Source organism: Capricornis sumatraensis, chromosome 4 (genome assembly GCF_032405125.1).
Source record: "Capricornis sumatraensis isolate serow.1 chromosome 4, serow.2, whole genome shotgun sequence".
NCBI classification, from domain to species: domain Eukaryota; kingdom Metazoa; phylum Chordata; class Mammalia; order Artiodactyla; family Bovidae; genus Capricornis; species Capricornis sumatraensis.
This window is the reverse complement of record NC_091072.1, coordinates 81,213,339-81,235,394: the sequence shown is the minus strand read 5'-3', so window position 1 is coordinate 81,235,394 and position 22,056 is coordinate 81,213,339.

Sequence of the window (22,056 nt, the reverse complement as noted above, 5' to 3'; positions counted from 1 at the left end):
ATAACTTTCCATTCCAACTCAACCTCTAGGCCCCGGCTAATATCATTCTATGTCTGTCTCTATGAGTTTGACTGTTCTTAGTACCTCATATAATTGGAATCATACAGTAGCTGTCTTTTTGTGATTGGCTTATTTCACTTACCAAACTGTCCTCGTTTCATCCATGTGTAGCATGTAGAATTCCTTCCTTTTAAAGGCTAGACAATATTTTAGTGTGTGTATTATACCATGTTTTGTTTATCCATTCATCCATCATGTCTTCCTTCTTGTTAGCAAAATCAATTGTATTATTCTCAGATATTTTTATCAGTTTTCTATAGCTACTAATTAACAAGTTAGCACAAAGTAGACAGCCTTACACAGCAGAAATTTATTCTGTCACAGTTTTAAAGGCCAGAAGTCCAAAATCATAGCTGCTATCCTTCTTGAGACTCTAAGGGAGAATCTTTCCTTACTTTGTCCAGCTTTTGGTGGCTGGTGGCATTTCTTGATTTGTGGCCCCATCACTCTAATCTCTGGAGTAGGAAATGGCAACCCACTCCAGTGTTCTTGCCTGGAGAATCCCGGGGACGGGGGAGCCTGGTGGGCTTCCATCTATGGGGTCGCACAGAGTCGGACACGACTGAAGCGACTTAGCAGCAGCAGCAGCAGCACTCTAATCTCTGCCTCTGTGGTCACATTGCTTTCCTCCTCCTCTGGGGTATCAAATCTTCCCCTGCTTTACTTTCATAAGGACACCTACCATTGGATTTAAGACTCACTCAGATAATCCACGGAGAAGGCAATGGCACCCCACTCCAGTACTCTTGCCTGGAAAATCCCATGGATGGAGGAGCCTGGTAGGCTGCAGTCCATGGGGTCACTAAGAGTCGGACACAACTGAGCGACTTCACTTTCACTTTTCACTTTCCACTTTCATGCATTGGAGAAGGAAATAGCAACCCACACCAGTGTTCTTGCCTGGAGAACCCCAGGGACGGGAGCCTGGTGGGCTGCCGTCTCTGGGGTCGCACAGAGTTGGACATGACTGAAGCTGCTTAGCAGCAGCAGCAGTAGCAGCAGATAATCCAGGATGATTTCTTCATTTCAGTAAACTTAATTGCATCTGCAGAGATCCCTTTTCCAAATAAAGTATCGTTCACAGGTTCCAAAATTAGGATGTAGACATATATTTTGGAGTGTTGTAATTCAGCCATCAGTCCGCTATAGATGCCTGAGGCTTCTGATACTCTTGATGATTGCTTCTTCTTGATATACTCCTTTTTCTCTTCTTTGACACTGCACTTAACTGATCTTCTTAACTTGGCTGGGCCACAGTATCCAGAGTATTATTGTCATACTTTAGTCTGGATGTTACTGTGAGGATGTTGTGGGGATGAAATTAACATTTAAGAAGGTAGACTTTGATAAAGCTGATAGTCTTCCATAATGTGGATGGGCCTCATTCAATGAGTTGAAGACCTTATTAGAACAAATACTGAACTCTAGAGCAAGAAGAAATTCTGCCAGTCTGACTGCCTTTGGACTTATATGGAAACCTCCCCCTGAACCTCCAGTCTGTGGGATTATCTCATCAGAAATTTTTGTACTTGTCAAGTCTCCACCATTGCCTAAGCCATTGGCTTAAAATAAATATCTCCTTTCATGTATGCATACATCCTGTTGATTCTGTTTCTCTGGAGAAGCCTAATACCCTTGTCCTCTTTACCTCATTTGTCAAAATTTGTGAAAAATGAATTAATTATATCTTCATCAAACTAGCCCTACTCTATAGACTTCAGTATTTCTCGGTGTGATATCATCACTTAAAAGCAGGTCCTTCTAACCTGCCACACAGCTGCCTCCAGACCTAGGAGACCTTGCTTATAATAACCACGTCACAGGTATCACATACAAAATTAACATAGTTGTTATCTAGTGACTAAGTCATGTCCAACTCTTGTGACCCCATGGACTGGAGCCTCCCAGGCTCCTCTGCCAAGGAATTTCTCAAGCAAGCATACTGGAGTGGGTAACCATTTCCTGCTCCAGGGGATCTTCCTGACTCAGGGACTGAACCCAGGTCTCCTGCATTGTAGGCAGATTCTTTACCAACTGAACCATCAGGGAATCCCTCATTTATATATCTTTCAACTTGTCACATCCAATTATTTTCCAATTCTTACAGATTCAGCTGGTTTTGCTTCTGAAAGCAGAACCCATTTTTAGGTTCCCTTTGTGTTTGTTTGGATTCCTTTTTTGTGTGTCTAGTTGCTCTACTCTTCTTACCTTGCTTTATTTTCTATATCGGCCCTACATGAACAAATCCATGCTCAATTGTCAAGTTCATTCCCTAAAGTGCTTTTCTGACTGGTCGGTCTCCCACATGCTGATTTTCATTGCCTCTCACTGCCTGCAGAACATGGGCCAGACTCCTCATCTTGGCACCCAAGGCTCTCTGCAGTGTCTTTCCTAACAGTGGCCTATGGCCATTACATGTTATCTTCTGCTGTTTTACTAATCTGGAAGACAACCCCTCACTCTCTAGCTATATGCCCAGTTTCCACTGTCTCTACCTTTCAACAGTTAACCCACCCTTTGGAGTCCTATCAACTTCCAAGAAGCTGTTTTTCAATCTCTAATATGTAAGGAGTCTTAGGTCTTCAAATACCTTTAGCATTTCATGTGTCTGTTCTAGCACCTCTCTTACTCTTTCCTGTAGTCACAGATGTATGTGAACTGACCCGTCTTCCTATTAGACCATCTAGTCCAAGGACTTTATCTTGTTGCTTTTTGCATCTCACATTTATCTGTTATTCATTCAGTTGTCCTTTCATTCATTACATTGTTTCTGACATTGGGGATATAATCATGATCACTGTGTTCTGTAAACATTTCTGGAATTAAAAAAAAATCTTGATGATTTTCATTTTACATGTGGAAATGAATGTTGCTAAGTCACTGATCCTCAGTGGAACTGCAAAATATGAGTGATGAGTGCTGAGCAGTTTCTCAGGGATGTTCTTTTAAGTTATCAAACCGTGTGATTCTTTGGTAATTAAAATGATTGTATATCTACTCAGTAAAACAACTGTTTGGAGACAGTTCCATTTAGTTTATGCAATTTAATGAATTTTCTTTTGAAAAATCTGTATTGTAAGATTCTTCTTTTAAAAAACCTTTATTTTTATGGTAATTATGTTTTCAGCAGTGACTACTCAGACAGTTATAAAAATTGCATACTCTAATGCTACCTCTTTCTTTAGAAACTAACTGATATAAAACAATGGCACCTTATTGTTGGCCCTGTCAAATTATGTATTCTTGTTATTTATATATGTGAATCCTCTGCTCTAACCATGAATATTTTCCCACCTTTTCTCATCAATTACGTCTCCAGTTGTTTAACATTTATCAGAACTGTCATGATACTAGTCCCTTAGATTTGTATAACGGTTTAAAGTTTTAAGGGGCTTCCCTGGTGACTCAGACAGTAAAGAATCTTCATGCAATGCAGGAGACCCAGGTTCGATCCTGGGGTCGAGAAGGGATCCCTCCACCCCTGGAAAAGGGAATGGCAACCCACTCCAGTATTCCTGCCTTAAGAATTCCATGAACAGAGGAGCTTGGTGGGTTACAGTCCATGGGGTTGCAAAGAGTCAGACACGACTGAGCGACTAATGCTTTGACACTTAAGTTTTGAAAGAAAACATATAGCCTTGTTTGAGCACTGAAATAATCCTCTCTGACAGGCTGAATGATGTATTCTCAGGTTTTATTTTTTAACTGTCAGATTGAAAATTGAAGCATAGAGAGAGGAAGTCAGCAGCTTTCAAGACTAGGGCAAATGTTTCTAAGAGATGGAAACCATTTAAGACAATGTATGCAAATAACAAGATTTATTATAAGAATACAGAGCCTGGCTTCATTTCTGCTTCTCTCTTTTTTGCTCTCTTTCCTAATGGGATCTCTCTGTGCACTCAATGGTAGAGTATGGCCACCTTACCCTTCCCAATTGACAGTCACAGTTCTAGCCACATGCAGAGATTTAATAGTTGTTTCTAAGTTTCAGATTCCTAGGGGAGCATATGATTGAGCCTGCTTGGCTTAGGTATCAAATTGTCCTGGGCCAAGTTGGCTAGTTTAGCCAATACACACTGTTCTATGAATGAAATGCAATTACTATAAGAGGGCAGATGCATCTTGGATTTGACAATCTTAGAACTTCTGCTTTTTAAAATTTGGTGGAGCAGCTGCTTAGAACCTCATTTAGAAGTCACAAACTCATAGCATCCCAAGGACAGTTAAATAACATAAGTGAATAAAACTGACAGATGGAGGCTGCAGGACCCAGATGGAGCACAGGCTCCATCAAAAGGCCGCTACGACTACTCAGTTTCAACTGACTGATGCTCCATGGGAGTCTGGGCCCAGATAACCAATCTTCTGATTTTCAAATAAACTCAGAAATTGGGATTTTATATAAAGTTCCCATCTAAAATTTTTAATCCCAAATGAGTGAGAAAACAAAAGCAAACCAAAATCCATGACTGTCTGCCGGTAGTTTAGGACTTCTGACCTAGATCTGTCTGGTCAGTTGTCACAGAATGACATATAAGCTCTTACATCCTCCATGAAGTTTTTATACAATGAAAGAGCAAACAGTGTGTACATCATTAACGTGTGTAGTCCATGCGTTTGTATATGCTGGGTATACAAATAAAGCATAAAGCATCATTCATCTACCTTGGCTCTGAATAAGAAACTTGATGAAAGCATATCTTCTTCACTTTGTGAGATAGTTTATTATAAAGAGCTGCACTATTTGCTTTGCTGCTGCTAAGTCGCTTCAGTCGTGTCCGACTCTGTGTGACCCCATAGACAGCAGCCCACCAGGCTGCCCCATCCCTGGGATTCTCCAGGCAAGAACACTGGAGTGGGTTGCCATTTCCTTCTCTAATGCATGAAAGTGAAAAGTGAAAGTGAAGTCTCTCAGTTGTGTCCGACTCTTAGCGACCCCATGGACTGCAGCCTACCAGGCTCCTCTGTCCATGGGATTGTCCAGGCAAGAGTACTGGAATGGGGTGCCATTGCCTTCTCCGGCACCATTTGCTTTAGGCTTTCCTAAAAAAAAAAGTTGATGCTGTGAAAGTGCTGCACTCAATGGGCCAGCAAATTTGGAAAACAGCAATGGCCACAGGACTGGAAAAGGTCAGTTTTCATTCCAATCCCAAAGAAAGGCAATGCCAAAGAATGCTCAGACTACCACACAATTGCACTCATCTCACATGTTAGTAAAGTAATCCTCAAAATTCTCCAAGCCAGGCTTCAACAGTATGTAAACTGTTAACTTCCTGATGTTCAAGCTGGTTTTAGAAAAGGCAGAGGAACCAGAGATCAAATTGCCAACATCCGCTGGATCATGGAAAAAGCAAGAGAGTTCCAGAAAAACATCTATTTCTGCTTTATTGACTATGCCAAAGCCTTTGACTGTGTGGATCACAACAAAGTGTGGATAATTTTACAAGAGATGGGAATACGAGACCACCTGACCTGCCTCTTGAGAAACCTGTACGCAGGTCAGGAAGCAACAGTTAGAACTGGACATGGAACAACAGACTGGTTCCAAATCATGAAAGGAGTACGTCAAGGCTGTATATTGTCACCCTGCTTATTTAACTAACGTGCAGGATACATCATGAGAAATGCTGTGCTGGATGAAGTGTAAGCTGGAATCAAGATTGGCGGGAGAAATATCAATTACTGCAGATATGCAGATGACATCACCCTTATGGCAGAAAGCAAAGAAGAACTAAAGAGACTCTTGATGAAAATGAAAGAGAAGAGTGAAAAAGTTGGTTTAAAACTCAACATTCAGAAAATTAAGATCATGGCATCTGGTCCCATTACTTCATGGCAAACAGATGGGGAAACAATGGAAACAGTGGCTGACTTAATTTTGGGGGGCTCCAAAGTCATCATGCAGATGGTGACTGCAGCCATGAAATTAAAAGACGCTTAGTTCTTGGAAGGAAAGTTATGACCAACATAGACAGCATATTCAAAATCAGAGACATTACTTTGCCAACCAAGGTCCATCTAGTCAAGGCTATGGTTTTTCTAGTAGTCATGTATGGATATGAGAGTTGAACTGTTAGGAAAGCTGAGCACCGAAGAATTGATGCTTTTGAAGTGTGTTGTTGGAGAAGACTTTTGAGAGACCCATGGAGATCCAACCAGTCCATCCTAAAGGAAATCAGTCCTGAATATTCATTGGAAGGACTGACGTTGAAGCCGAAACTCCAGTATATTGTCCACCTGATGTGAAGAACTGACTCATTGGAAAAGACCCTGATGCTGGGAAAGATTGAAGGTGGGAGGAGAAGGGGACAACAGAGGATGAGATGGTTGCCGTCCTCATCGACTCAATGGACATAAGTTTGAATAAACTCTAGGCAATGGACATAAGTTTGAGTAAACTCCAGGTGTTGGTAATGTACAGGGAGGCCTGGCGTGCTGCAGTCCATGGGGTTGCAAAGAGTTGGACACGACTGAGCAACTGAACTGAACTGAACTTCCTAAAGAACAAACCTTGTTTTAGGAGAAAAAAAGCCATGTAGAATCTATATGTCCCTGAACAAAATTTTTAACTTGAACCTCATTTTTCTCTTACGCCAATATCAATGTCTCATGACTGTCATGGACATATGATTTTATAAAGCTTTTGATGTATATTAGGTGCTCAACATATGTTAGGCTTCATATCTGCTAGTTGGAATTAAGTTCAACACAGTACTATAGTTTTAGAGCATACAGTATGAAACATGCAGTATGTTTCAAAATAGTGTGATTAAAAACAGGGCAAGTAAAGTTATACTGAATTTTCAAAAATCAAAAGTACTGACCCAGTGTTGGTTTCTTCTGAGTGCTGCTCAGTCATTTCAGTCATGTTTGACTCTTTGTATCCCTGGGGACTGTAGTCTGTCAGGCTTCTCCCACGGCATTCTCCAGGCAGGAATACTGGAGTGGGTTGCTGTGCCCTCCTCCTGGGGATCTCCCGAACACAAGGATTGAACCTGCGTCTCCTGTGTCTCCACATTGCAGGTGGTTTCTTTACCCACTGATCGACCTTGTTTTCTTATATGGGTCCATAAAACCACAGTATCACTAACTGCTTTGTCTTATTTACATTTCCTTAGAGTTATACAGCATCAAATAAGAAAAAGAAAAACTTTGGTCATAAAAAAATAAGGCTTAAGCATTAAACAACTTTTTTATGCATGTAATTATAACCCCCAACAATCTGTAATAAACACCTGGCAAGACTGCTAAAACTTTGAACACAGAAGAGGATATTACAGAAGATTCTTCCATTTCAGTGGGCTCTGTGTTTGAATGAATCACCAAGGAAACAGAATAGTTTGGGTTAAAGATCAGTTCCAGCAAATAATATCTCTTTGTCAGTCTCCCTGAGTGAAATCTAGGCTGAAGTAATCTTAACGCACTTTCTAATGAAAGAAACTGAACACTCAGGTTCAAAAGAGCTGTTTATAATGATAAGGATCCATATTGGAATCAAAGTGCAGGAAAACACAAAGCACCCAGCTTTTTAATGCATTATTTATAGTGGGATTTTCACCCCGGTTTGAAGAAGTGCCTTAGCAACGGGATCTTGAACCTCATTCTCATTATCTCTAATGTCTTTATGTGGGTAGGATGGTTTAAATGGCTAATGGGAATATTTGCAGACTCCTTTGGAAAGAAAGTGTTCTCTCTTTCTTTCCCTGTTTCTCTGTCTTTTCTAGTGATTCTAATTAACCCCTAAAAGCTCATCTAACATTTTAGTGGCACACGTGAGAAAGCCTGTCTAATACTAATTCCAAGATGGGGGACAACCATCTATGTCCTTTTAAGTATTTTTGTAGTCGCAACACAGGCAACTTCCACATTTCCGTATTAGAGGAATTTAGGGCTGAAATCTGCAGTCTGGCTGGAAAGCCGTGCAAGGGATTGTGAAGTTGAGCTTACCTAGCAGTCGGTTTTGTGCTTTGTGTGTATTTTTCTGTGTGTGAAATAAATTTGAGAAAACAGTTCATATCAAATAATTGGGGGATGGGTGGAGCTGGAGCTGAGCAAGACTGTGGGAGAATTAAGGCCTCTTCACCCACATCCTTAAGTACCCTTTGGAGATGTGTGAAAACCATAGTTTCCTGATGGGAATCCAAAATGGATTAACCTTTTATTAAGTATACTTCCACAACAAAGACTTTATACTAAAGCTTCAGTGCATCTATTCTGTTTTTTATTGGAAGACTAAGTCCATGTGTTGGCTTTATTTAGGGATGTTAGCGCATTAACTAACATTTTATATGTTAATGATGGGAACAGTCATACAATGAATTCTAGGAAAGGGATTGTTCTAAAGTCATTAATTATATTGGGTCATATGTATTTGTAAGGCATTAATAATATATTTTGGTGAGACTGATGGGTATTAGACAATATTCTTCCTTAACAAGAAAGTTCAGATTTTATTTACATGGCTAGGTACCCAGATAAAATTTGCATTTCCATCTCCCTTGCAGCTTGATGTGACTTTGTGATTAAATTCTGGCCAATGAGATAGAAGAGCTGTTGGGTGAGTCTTGACAGCCTTCTTAAACCAAAGCTAAATAGCTGGTGAGACCCCTTTTTGATTTCCCACTTCCTCCTGTTTCCTACTAGAATGAGGATATGATAACTGAAGCTTTAGCTGCTGTATTGGACTTGAAGTAACCTTGATAAAAAAAAAAAAGCCACAGATTTGGAGAGTTGAAAAGAAAGAGAGGAGCCTGAGTTCCTGTTGACTGTGGCTTTCTAGTATCAGACCTAGAATGTCTACCTTCAGACTTCTTTTACATGTAAGAATAACATCTTCCTTCCTTTTTAAGCCATTGTTATCACCAGTCTTCATTATTAGCAGCCAAATATATTTCATAAGTAAGACACTTTGTTTCACCAAAACTATTTCGTTTAGTTCACCGAGACCCAGGATAGCAGGTTTGTAAAGTGAGAGGTGTTATCCAAATTCCTTTGGTTCCTGAATTTTGGATAACAATTAGAATTTGGAAAGCAAGGGATACAGATAGTTTTAAAGTGATGTTATCACTAGTTGGTATTCTATATGCTCTGTAACCACAAGATGAGTCTGTGTGTTAATCATTCAACCTTGTCCAACTCTTTGCGACCCCATGAACTGTAGCTCGCCAGGCTCCTCTGTCCATTGGACTCTACAGGCAAGAATACCAGAGTGGGTAGCCATTCCCTTCTCCAGCCAGGGGATCTTCCTGACGCAGGGATTGAACCTGGGTCTCTTGCATTGCAGGCAGAATTGAGTGGAATGGGACCAAGGACTCCTCAGAGATGTGAGCATTCATCCTTTTTCCTTTTCTTTACTCACTGCCATGCAGCACATTTTAATACAAGTCACGAGCACCTTGGATTTAATACAGTAAAAGGAAAGTGAAGGGTAGATTGGTATACCAGAGAAAGAAATGGAAAATTCTTACTTCTGTGCTTTACTGTTCAATCATTAGGTTGGCCAGGGTTTCACTGGTTAATAGATCCTTCCATGTACTTCTCATTCCTACCTGCCAGTCTGTCACTAGCCCTTTCACTTTTTTTTTGTTTGTTTGTTTGGCTACACTGTGTGCAGCCTGTGGGATCTTAGTTCCCTGATCAGGGATTGCGCCCTTGGCAGTGAGACCGTGGAGTACTAACCTTTGGACCGCCAGGAGATTCCCTGATCAATCTTGTTTAAATTGGTTTACTTTGATCCTAGGGCTAGGCTGGTCTGTCGTCAAGAAGAAGCTGACTTTGCCACTTGGTTCCCAGGTCTGGTTTCATTCGGCTTCGTTATAGAACTGTTCTACTTGGAGTCACATGAGTCACTGACTCAATGTCCATCCCTCTTGCCCTCACAATAATACTTTTACCAGCCTTCCTGATGATGCTGGGTTTCATTCAGGTTTTCTGAACTGGTTTTCCTTCTCACCTTTCATATCATGAACTCTCCTTTTTTTCCCCTGCCTTAGAAATAACATCCCAGCTTATTTCTTTACACTGTAGCCCTTTGCCGTGGCAGCTCACATGAGCCCACATCAGTCCGTTTCTCCTGTCAGGGTTCATTAGGCTCCCTCTCATGGAAGCTCATTTCACAGCCCTTAGCTGTTGTTTCTTCCTGAACCATTCTTTCGCAGGATGACAGCACAGGTCCAGTTAAGTCACAGTTCACTTTCCCTGGCTCTAGACACAGTAACCTCCAACCCACTTTAACTTTGATCCTGTTCATTTTTAAAAATTGTTTTTCCTCCCTCCTTCCAGCCTTTCATCCCATCTGCCTTCCTTCCCTTACTTCCTCCTACAGCCATTGTCAGTGCCCTGATGTTTCCATGTCACTATCCTTGTTAACAGTGAGGAGAAATAGAGATTCCCCAGTGGATCCTCTAGTAAATCCTTATCATTGCGGCACATCTTAGATGTTTACTAGGGTGCTAGAATAAGCGTTGCACACTGCAAGCCCCATACTTGCTCAGCCTCAAGACTGAAGGGTTAGACTCAGTGAGAGAGCCAAGTTTCATGAGTAGGAGGAGCTTACGTGTCAGAGGTGAGGTCCTGGAGTAGTATCTACTACAGATAGCAGGCAGGATATGGTGGCAGTCTTTGCTACCAGGGAGGGATGAAGTTATGGGGGAACTGATGTCAAGTTGACTCTTCAGTTACCAGGAAAACCAGTAGAGGAACAGGCCCCTCACCCCTGCCTTTGATAAGCTATCATGGTGGAGACGTTCTTATCTAAGGATTAGAAATACCTCTAGCTGGGGCCAAGAGCAAGTATGTCAGCATGTACTAATTAGGCTTTATGGCTAAAGAGGAAAGGTCATCTCTGTGAGTAGGGTGTAGGTGAGGTGAGGTCTGGTTAAGCAGGAGTGTACAAACAGCAAGAAAACAGCCACCTTGGGTAACCTGATTATATGGTGTTCAAGAGGATATAGATCTTTTTGTTCTACAATTCAAGTCCAGAGGAGAAATACATTGAGATAATGATAATGGGCATGAGAAAAATACAGCTCAAAGTGAGATAAATTGCATTTTAAGAATTTAAAGTCTGAATGCGCATATGGGAGGCTGTATTATTTCCCAGAGGGGAAAGCTCTGGTTTTAAGCTCACATCCATGACTGCCTCCCTGTGTGATGGCAGTGAGACATTGAAGTTGTTCAAGACATTGAGAAAGTGAAACATTGAAGCAGGCAAGAAAGGGTGATTGCCCTGTAGTAGTCTTTGAGCTACAACAGAGCCCTGAGTTGTTTTGGTACTTTCTTATTTTTTTTTTTTTTCTTTCTGTTCTCCTCACTGCCATCCTGTAACATTGCAGTAATTTTGTTTTTGATTCTTCCCTGGTTTCTCTGGAGGGTGTCTCATGTGAGCCTACTGGTGCTGGGCCCTCTGCTCTGGACCGCACCATTCCTTCCTCCTACCCAGCGAACTTGTCCAGGCTGTCACTTGTTCACAATACTTGCCAGGTAACCAGAAGCCAGTCCGGTAAACTAATTCACAGCAAGGTGCTCATTCACAGGTTCATTAAACATTTACAGAGCAGCCCCGCTCCTGTGCTCAGTGTGAATGACTCACCAGGGCTATTCAGCTGCATTATCAATGTATCCTGTGGCAGCCTTGGGCTTTGGATCAATCAGTCCTGGGTTTGAATCACATCCTGTCACTTGCTAGATATCATCCTGAAAAAATTTACTTAGCCCTTCTGGAAGTCTCACTTTCCTCATCTGTATAATGGATACAAGACAATGATAACTCCTTGCAGGAGTTTTGGGGTTTTAAGAACAACCATATACACACAGTGGCTAGCTCAGAGTAGATTTTAAAGAAATAGTGACTTTTATGATATTATTGGTTATCCTTTCCAGATATTATTTATGAGGACCTCTAACACTTTAACTTTGGATGTAACTCACTGGTGCCTTAGCAATAATGAGAATTATAAGTCATATGACACGTTGTGAGAGACATTTAGGGAGTCAGAAATCTTTCCCTGCCTCCCACCCACACCAGTTGTCTCAGTTCTGACACTAGAATACCCAAGTATCAGCTGTCTGAGGAACTGAAGCAGAGTGGATTGCCGAAGACAGGAGAGGGGTTATAAGGATACACAGAGGTATGTTTTCTAAGGAGGCAGCCTGGCTCTAAAATGCCAGGAAACAGCAACAGCAGATCATGAGTGAAGAAAAATAGGTCACTTGTTTGGAATCAAGGTGTCAGGTAGCATGCAAGGTGAAGAGCCCAAAGCCATAAACAGTAACAGGCTGTGAAAACTGCTACCACAGCCGTAAACCAAATGGCTGCCTTCCCACATACACCCAATGGGTAGAACTGCTGGTCATGCAGTGTCTTTTTGCCACACTTGCACACATGCAAAACAACACCATCAGCCATCCGCAGCATCATTTGGAACAGAGGACAATGCTAAATCAAGAGACCAGACAGCTGGTTATGAAAAAGGGCAGGAGGGCAGTGCAAGAGAAAGTGGGAATAAAGCTCTCCATTTGTTTGGTTTGCCACCTTAAAGTGTATTGTACTTTTAAACTGTTTATGGCTTCAAGCTATAGTGTGTCAAATTTCAGAATGCCTAAATGAAACATCTGCTTGTTTGCATATTCTTAATACATTGAGTAAGACCTCTACTATTGTAGGATGCTTCTGTGTTGTGAAAAAAATTTCTAAATACTTATTCTGTATGCTGGTTGTAAAGGATTTTAAACTGGAAGCCGGGGGCTACCACTTCAGATGGCCTTTGAGCAGTCATCTGGGATTGTCAGCTTTCGGGGAAGGGAGGAGGTAAACAAAATGCTGTTTGGATGGTGTGGGATAACAACGAGCTGTGCGTTCTGCCCCATTACAGGCATTGTCATCCCACAGTTCTCTCTTCTACGGTATTCACCTCCTGCACGTTACCCGTGACAGCCTAAAACTCTGGGGAGATGACTGAGATAAAAGAGTAGCTGAGGCAACAGCAATTTTGGTGAACCCTGGATTTAGAAGCTAGTTGCAAAAAAGGAAAGACTTAGCTATCAAATGGCTAGTGTCTTACAAGTTCTTCAGATTTCGTAAGCTTCTAAAACTAGCTACATTATGATTATTACTTTTTAAAAGTGACTTACCTATCATGAACTAAAGAGTTATTTAAAGTAACATATTAATATTGTTGAGCTTGTGCCTCAGCCCTGTCCGACTCTTTGAGACATTTTGGACTGTAGCCCACCACGCTCCTCTGTCCATGGATTTTTCAGGCAAGAATATTTGGAATATGTTGCCATTTCCTCCTCTAGGGTAATGTTGTTGAAATTACCGAAAATAAATTTTCTGAAACCCAAACTGTGATATGATGTTAGGATTATTTTCTCTGATGTCTGATATATATTTATATTAATTTTATTGCAAAAGGGTATAACTGAAATTTCACAAAACCTAAATTCATGAAGAGTTTAAAATAAATTGAAGTTATCTAGAAGCTAGGAGCTGTGAAAGGATACAGAAATATCCTAGTTTCCCTAACCCTTTCAGTTGTTAAGGAGCACACTGGATTCTGGAGCATTTGAACAGATAAAGGGCCTTTGAAAAGTCAATAAGTAAATGAATATAAATATTGGTTCAAATATGCTCTTTAAAAATAATACTAATTGATTCAACTGAATACAAATTTATATAATTTTAAGTTGCTGGAAAAAGCAGTTTGTGTAGACAGTGTAACTGTTAACCTACTCTCAGAAAGTAATTTTAATGGATCTCTATCAAAGGCATTGGCTTTACCTGAAAGGATAACAAGCTGATAAGGGAAATATATATATTCCTGTTGTAGTTATGTTTAAAAAGTAATTATTGAATAAAAATTCCTCTTGGAGGAAGAATCGAGGGTGGTTTAGGAGATACTCCTTTTGTTTTATGATAGAGAAGAATATTTATATTTGTTTATTTCCTTTTGAAGTCCTGACTTGACAAGAGCAAAATTTGAGTTTATGGCCTTAAAGGACTGGAATGGGCTTAGGATTTTCATGAATTTAGGCAGCAACTAAGGAAGGCTTCCACTCCTCCTGAAAGCAATGGAAACTATTTAAATAATTTAGAGTCAGTGGACAAGGACTACACCATTCTTTTGAGCTTTTTTTAAAAGTTTTATTTTTCAGACTATAAATTATGTTAGTATATGAACACAATTGTCTTGGGGGATTTTGGATGGAACACTCATTAAATTGTTTGATTCTGCTTAGCACCAATGCAGAATTTATAAAAACACAGTTTTTCCTAAACTCAGGCTGAACACTGAATTGTTTATTTCCCATTAGCATAAAATTTACTTATATCAGCTATATTAATGCAAACATAAGAGTTTTATTCTTCAGAGAAGTTAGTTTTGTGATCTAAATTTAGAGCTGCTTCTCAGTTTACCTCATGAGTGATGATGTTATTTTAAAAAAACATAGAAACAAAGAAACTTTATGGCCCCTTTGGCTTATCTTCTTAAAGATGTGTACTTAGAGAACAGGTATATGCTTGCATTTAATTAGCAGCTCAAAAATACAGAAGAAGGTCTTGCTTTTCAAAGATGCCTCTCTAATGAATTTGTAGAATCTGAAGTCCACCTTAAGAGTGCACTTAGGACTTAGATTTTTTTCCCTACTTGCATTTTAAAACTTGCAGATAAGGTTATACAAATAGATTCTCACTTCTACCCATTTATGCATGATTAGTTCTAGATATTTGAGTGAATCAACATTCCTATGGGGAATAGGAAGTACATAAAAGTATGTGCTGACATTTTTCAACATTACATTTACTGAAAAATAAAATGAACTTTTAAACAAATGTTTTCTAATTTATAAGGAATCTGTGCTCCCTCCTCTCCACCTTAGCCTTTTCTTTGTTTATCAGTTCTCTTAATCTTAAAATTTTAATACCACCTTTGTGGGCTCAGTTCAGATTTTGATTTATTTTTTAATGGAGTGAGAAATAGAGATCAGAGGGATGTGTATATCCATGATATTTTAAAGAACTACATATCTTCATAACATCTCTCCATTCTTGATTTTTTTTTCATCACTTTCCTTTTCCTGCTTGACTTGTCATTTGTTCCTTCAACTTGAAATACCTCTCATATGGGGTTTCCTTCATTCCCCATAATGAACCACATACATTGGGAACAGGAGGTTAACATTAAGCCAAAGACAGAATTGTAGAGGGAGGGGCAGCACGAGGTCACGGCTGCTGATTAAGTCACTAAACAAGTTGGGGGAGGAGTCTCTCTTGAACTAGTCTGTTGACCTAATCATTCACTTTCTATGAAGTGGTGTAGACACAGTCTATGCCATGCTTTTACTTGTTTTTTTTCTTAACTTTAGTGAAGGAAAAAAAGAATACGGGCTTCTACCTGTCTCTGAGTCTCTATCTACTGAATGCAAGTTTTTCTGATTTTCAATTCTAAAGCTTCATTGGTGGCAGACTCCACTGTAAGACGAACTTCCCTATCTTGTTTCTTGGAATACTGTTGCATTTCCCCTTATGATATTTCAGAAGGCATGTTTAATCCAACAGCATTGATTTTCTCTATTATCCTAGTTGTGACTAGGTGGTTAAATTGAAATATGCATCGTTATAGCACATAACTCTCTAGGCTGTTGGGGACTTCTAGAAAGAGTTGTATTGACATTCTAATCATTTTGTGATCCTTTTCTATATGGAAGCGATCTAAGCTTATATTTCCCAGATAAAGGCAGTTGCATAAATGTGGTAAGATAAAATTAGAAAAAGAAGAAAAAGCCTATGTTTATCCATTGCATATTTTTCAGATATTCCAGCTCTCTAGTTCTTATGAGCATGTAATTAAAGGAATCAATGTAGAATCAGTGCATTGCTGTAGAAAAATAAGGAACAAGCATTCTTTATTTTGCAGATGTGCAATTTCATGCATCTTGCCCATGTTATTGTCCTCATAATAAAAAATCATTGGGAGGAAGAGCACTGCTGTCCCATAAATATAAGACAAATTAACCTCAAATACACAGAGACAAATAAATGATTTAAATCTTTACCAAACCTGTCTATCTATGAGATGTTTTAAAAAACAAAATGAATAAAATTTGCATTTATTACCGCTTGGTATAAATTATTTATAACTATAGAATCTTACAGATTAAATAAGCTCAATTGTCTGTGTGTCCAATACCCCTATTGTTCACATGAAGAAATCTTGTGTATGTATGTTAGTAAAAGTACACAGAAGTACATGGAATTCCAAACCTGGGTGCCCTGAGGCCCTAAGGCACAGAGATTTATAAATTTATCCACGGTGATACAGATTGGCAGTATCTGTATTGGCAGAGCTGACTAAACCCACCTTTCTTGGCTCCTTTCTTCTATTTTTTTTAAAGGGCTGTATCTTAAAAAGTTTTTTTTTTTGTTTATTTTATTTATTTGGCTGCACTGGGTCTTAGTTGCTACATGTGGGATATTTTATTGTGGTGTGTGGGATCTAGTTCTCTGATCTGGGATTGAACCCGGACTCCCTTCATCACCAGGAAAGTCCCCTGACTCCCCTTTTAATTCTCCTTTGTCATACTTCAAATGTGATTATTTGCAAGACTACTGAATTATTAAATCACTATGTTTCATTTGTGGGGAAGGACAGGAATTTGGACCTCCAAGGAAGATAAATTTTTCCACTAATTTATTTTGTGTATTTCTTAAATGTCAGCCATGAGGGTATAGAAGACCATGGTGGGTGAACTAGCTGTGGGTGCCCCCATGTGGGTGTGGCCTTAGCACGATTCTGTTTGTCTCTTTCATGGGGACAACTACAAAGAAATAAAAGATGATGAGCCTCATAAAGTTCCATAAACTTTAAGAGAGCTGGGCATTTGTGGATATGGAACTGATACTCAAGAATTCAAGACTTCTCTCTGAGCACACAAGACTCAGCCCACGTGCTTACGTGTATCTCGGTTGTTGTTTAGTCACTAAGTTCTGTTCAGCTTTTTTGAGACCCCATAGACTGTAACCCGCTAGCCTCCTCTATCCGTGGGATTTCACAGCCAAGAATACTGGAGTGGGTTGCCATTGCTTCCTCCAGGGGATCTTCTCAAGCCAGGGATTGAACCTGTGTCTCCTCCTTTGGTAGGCGGATTCTTTTTCACTGAGCCACCAGGGAAGCCCCATGTGTGTCTTTACTAAGGGACAAATGTGAGCTGACTTCTGTGAGAGGCCAGCTGTGGAAAGATAGCCACATAGCTATCTGGGTTGCGTGAACCCAGATAACCACCCACACCCACATTAAAACAAGATTTTTCTTTTCTTGCTATTAAGTCCTACAGAGAAACTCATATGAAGTAATTAAAAACTTTGGTTTTGTAGATTCAGGTAAATTTATGATTACTGCTTGTTCAGTAGTGATAATATTGTAACATAAGTCAGTTACATGATAAAACTGACTTTAATAATTTTTAAAATGGCTATAATTAATATTTATAAAATTCTTAAAGGTCTAAAGAGCACTGTAACATTGTTTATGTTTAACAAATATTTTATGAAAAAGTTATATGGTATGATATTTTGGAAATAGAATCTTTTTTATAAGTTCCCTGGATTTACCTCTCTTAAATGCAGTAAATCTATTTAGGGACAAGGCATTCGTACACAAAGCAACCTGTGGGTTCACAGAAAAGAAAACAAATTACAAGTAAATATTATTAAATGTACAAGTAAAATATTATTAAAATAGTCTCTATTTGTAATGATAAAATTCTTTGCATAGTAATCTTGAAATATCACTTGTTACTACTTCTGTGAGTCCTATGTCTCTAGGCAAAGCTAGTGGTTCATAGACTACTTATTCCTCAGGTTCTATGTTGTAATAGAATGATAATAATACTGGTCTTTTTCTTTAAAAGATGAGCTTCTTATATAATACATCTTATGTAAGATAATGCTGTCTTAGTTGTTTCTACAATACACAGTAAATGCTTGCTAGAAGAATTAATTAAAATATTGTTTGAAGGGGTGATCCATTGAAATTTGACAGTCATTTTATGTACAGAGAATTCTATTCAATAGTGGTAATTATAACAATATTAGACCTACTGTACAACTGAACTCATAAAATGTATTAGAGACACTGAGTGAAAGTCATGGACCCAAAGAGGTTGATAAACTTTTCCACCAAAATTTTGGTGAGATATTCATATAGGAATTTTATTGTAAAAATGTGAGGCCTTTCATGAGATCTGTTATCCCTGGAAATGAAACTTTAAAAGAAGATAATAGATGTACCAGAATATGCCAGATATTTTACTATTTTGTTTAATTCACTGTGTTCCATAACTTACATATTATTGGCTAAATATTTTAGATAAGAATATCTGTTTTAGATAGAGTATATTCCAAATAGGAAAAGGAGTACTTCAAGGCTGTATATTGTCACCCTGCTTATTTAACTTACATGCAGAGTACATCATGAGACACGCTGGACTGGAAGAAACACAAGCTGGAATCAAGATTGCCGGGAGAAATATCAATCACCTCAGATATGCAGATGACACCACCCTTATGGCAGAAAGTCAAGACGAACTCAAAAGCCTCTTGATGAGAGTGAAAGAGGAGAGTGAAAAAGTTGGCTTAAAGCTCATCATTCAGAAAACAAAGATCATGGCATCCGGTCCCATCACTCCATGGGAAATAGACGGGGAAACAGTGGAAACAGTGTCAGACTTTATTTTTGGGGGCTCCAAAATCACTGCAGATGGTGACTGCAGCCATGAAATTAAAAGACGCTTACTCCTTGGAAGAAAAGTTATGAGCAACCTAGATAGCATATTAAAAGCAGAGACGTTACTTTGCCGACTAAGGTCCGTCTAGTCAAGGCTATGGTTTTTCCAGTAGTCACGTATGGATGTGAGAGTTGGACTGTGAAGAAAGCTGAGCACCGAAGAATTGATGCTTTTGAACTGTGGTGTTGGAGAAGACTCTTGAGAGTCCCTTGGACTGCAAGGAGATCCAACCAGTCCATTCTGAAGGAGATCAGCCCTGGGATTTCTTTGGAAGGAATGATGCTAAAGCTGAAACTCCAGTACTTTGGCCACCTCATGCAGAGTTGACTCATTGGAAAAGACTCTGATGCTGGGAGGGATTGGGGGCAGGAGGAGAAGGGGACGACAGAAGATGAGATGGCTGGATAACATCACTGACTCGATGGACATGAGTCTGAGTGAACTCCGGGAGTTGGTGATGGACAGGGAAGCCTGGCGTGCTATGATTCATGAGGTTGCAAAGAGTCGGACATGACTGAGCGACTGAACTGAACTGAACTGATAGCAAAAATAAGATTTGAACTCAGACCTGTGTATCTATTAATAACTCCAAAAACTCTAGTAATCTTTTCTTCATAATGCCTATTTACTCAAGGTAGGAGATTAAATGGTCAAAAAGACTCTTTTGAGTAAGGCAGAAAACTATCTTAAAGAAAACTGTATGAGTAAGTTTTATTTTTAAAAATAAGTATTTGAAACAAAATGTATTTTTTGTGTACTGATGACAAATTAGTTGAAACACTTTGCACATCAGCTTAAATGCTGATTTTCAAGTTTCTCCCTGTTATTGTGGATAGAAAACACTTTGTGCCAGCTTAGCAGTTTTAAGTGACAAATTGCTTATATTAATATATATATCCTCACAGCACTAAAACACTAAAAATTATATGCAGATGTCCAGTATTGCTATTTTCAAAAATAATGACTAATCCATTAGCTAGTACTTGTGGATATAAGGGAAACAAGAGATTTGAGGAAGTTCATTATCACAGAGCAGGCCACGCTTCTCAAATTTCTCTTACCAAATCCACCCTTCCAGGGACCTAAAGGAAGCTTTCTGGTTAAACAACAAACAGCACTGCTCCATCCCAAAGAAGAGTGATTTACTGAGGTGAGGGGTCATTCGGGAACCCAGGTGTCGCTGGTCCGTGGCAGCAAGGAGCCTGGCCTTGCCTGTAGAAGGCAGTGGTATCAGTGTCGGTGTCAGACTTCACCTTGGCCTGCGGCGAGTGCTGCTCCCAGCACAGCTGCCCCAGTTCTCTCCATGTGACCTGAGATGCTGGCGACTCCAGCTCCAGGAAGTGGCCTGTGAATCAGAGGACAAACCAGAAGGTGAGGTAGGGCCTGTTTTATGTGATTTTCCTATTTCTGTGCCATGCTCAGGGGGGACTGGGGTCAGTGACAAGAGGTACTTAGAATTCAAGGGGACTGGTATGCAGAGGGTGGGGAAAACTGAGAGGATAAAGCCCCTCGATAGAGTATATTATAGGACTCAAATGCCTTCAGAGGTCAGGGGTCCAGGCAGGTAACTCAGATGACTAGGGAAGGCCTTTTTGAAGTAGCTGTTTTGCCATTTAAGAATATAGGCACAGCAAGGCCAGTTCTTTGTTTTCTGAGAAACTAGCCATTCATTTTTGTGTGTGTGAAATCTATTTGTTTTTAAATATTTGCAACTAAGTTAGAATTTTCTGTTTTGCTTTGTTTTTTACCTCGTCATGTGGCATGCAGGATCTTAGTTTCCTAACCAGGGATGAATCTGTGTCCTGTGCTGTTGGAAGCACAGGGTCCTAGTTGCTGGACCCCAAGTTAGAATTTTAGAGTAGTGTGAGGTCAAAGAAAATAATTTAACAGGCCTAATTGTTCACCAGTTTGCAAGCTTTGATATAGGGCAACTATTTGGGATTCTGGAGGGAAAGGACCTGCCACATTCCCTCTGATAGATGGATTTCATTGGTCTGCGATGAGTCCCAAGCATCAGATTACCCTAACGTGAAGTTGAGGTTGAGCCCTACTCACTTAATAGGTGGCATGAAGTGATGGAATTCCAGGAGCTGCAAGGCTGTATCAACAAGGCTTCCCTGGCTGCCTTTTCTCCTGCATTCTCTTATGCGAGTTCACCAACAGAGCCATGACTTCAACAATTCCCTCTACCTATGCTTCCCCAACTTAAATTGTACATAAGAATCACTCAAGAGCCTATTAAAATTACTAAACACACTGCAGGAGATTCTGATTCAGTAGGTGGGTTCTGGAATTTGCTCTTAACACCCACATTATTTTACTGTAACACAGATGGTCTGGAGACCACACTTTAGAAACACTGACTCATAATGGGTACTGTTGGCTGGCACATCTGTTATTTCAGTCTGAGTTTCTTGCCTAAGTTATAGGTCTGCATACACAACTGCCTGCTGGAAATCTCCATCGTCTTTACCTGAATATCTCAAACTTATTGTCTGAATCCAAATGTATTATTTTTCTAAAGCTTGCATACAGATTTATTTTTTTTATTTCATTAAAATGCATCATCATCAACATAGTTGCCCAAGCTAGATACAGGTACAATCTGCATTTGTACCTTTGGTGGGTAGGGACTAGCTTTCAGGATGCAAGGGTATATGGTGGGCAATAGCATGCCCACCAATCAGCTGCTTTCCTATCCAGTTCTTTGTCATGTCTGCTCAACTATCCTCCTGTGGCTTCCTAAGTGTAACCTAGTTCTTCTGGGACAAGCCAATACTAATAACAACTTTATTTACTGAGGTTTACTCTGTGCCAAGCACTATTCTAAGTGTTTCATATGTATTAACTCAATCTTTTCTTGAAGCCACTGAATTCTCTGTCTAGTTTTTGGCAGCTCCCTAACTCCATGAGGCTAAATCTGCTCCCCATCTAACCAGTTGCCAACTGGGACGTCTGGTTCAAAAGATATATTGTCATCTTCTTCCTACAGTCATACCACCCACTTAACTACAGATCCCAGGATCTAGGATCCCTGCTAGGGATTCCTCTAGGATCTAGGATTCCAGGGATATTGATGGCTGCCTGAATTGAAATAATTTTTAACTCAGTTCAGTTCAGTCGCTCAGTCGTGTCCTACTCTTTACAACCCCATGAATCGCAGCACACCAGGCCTCCCTGTCCATCACCAACTCCTGGAGTTTACTCAGA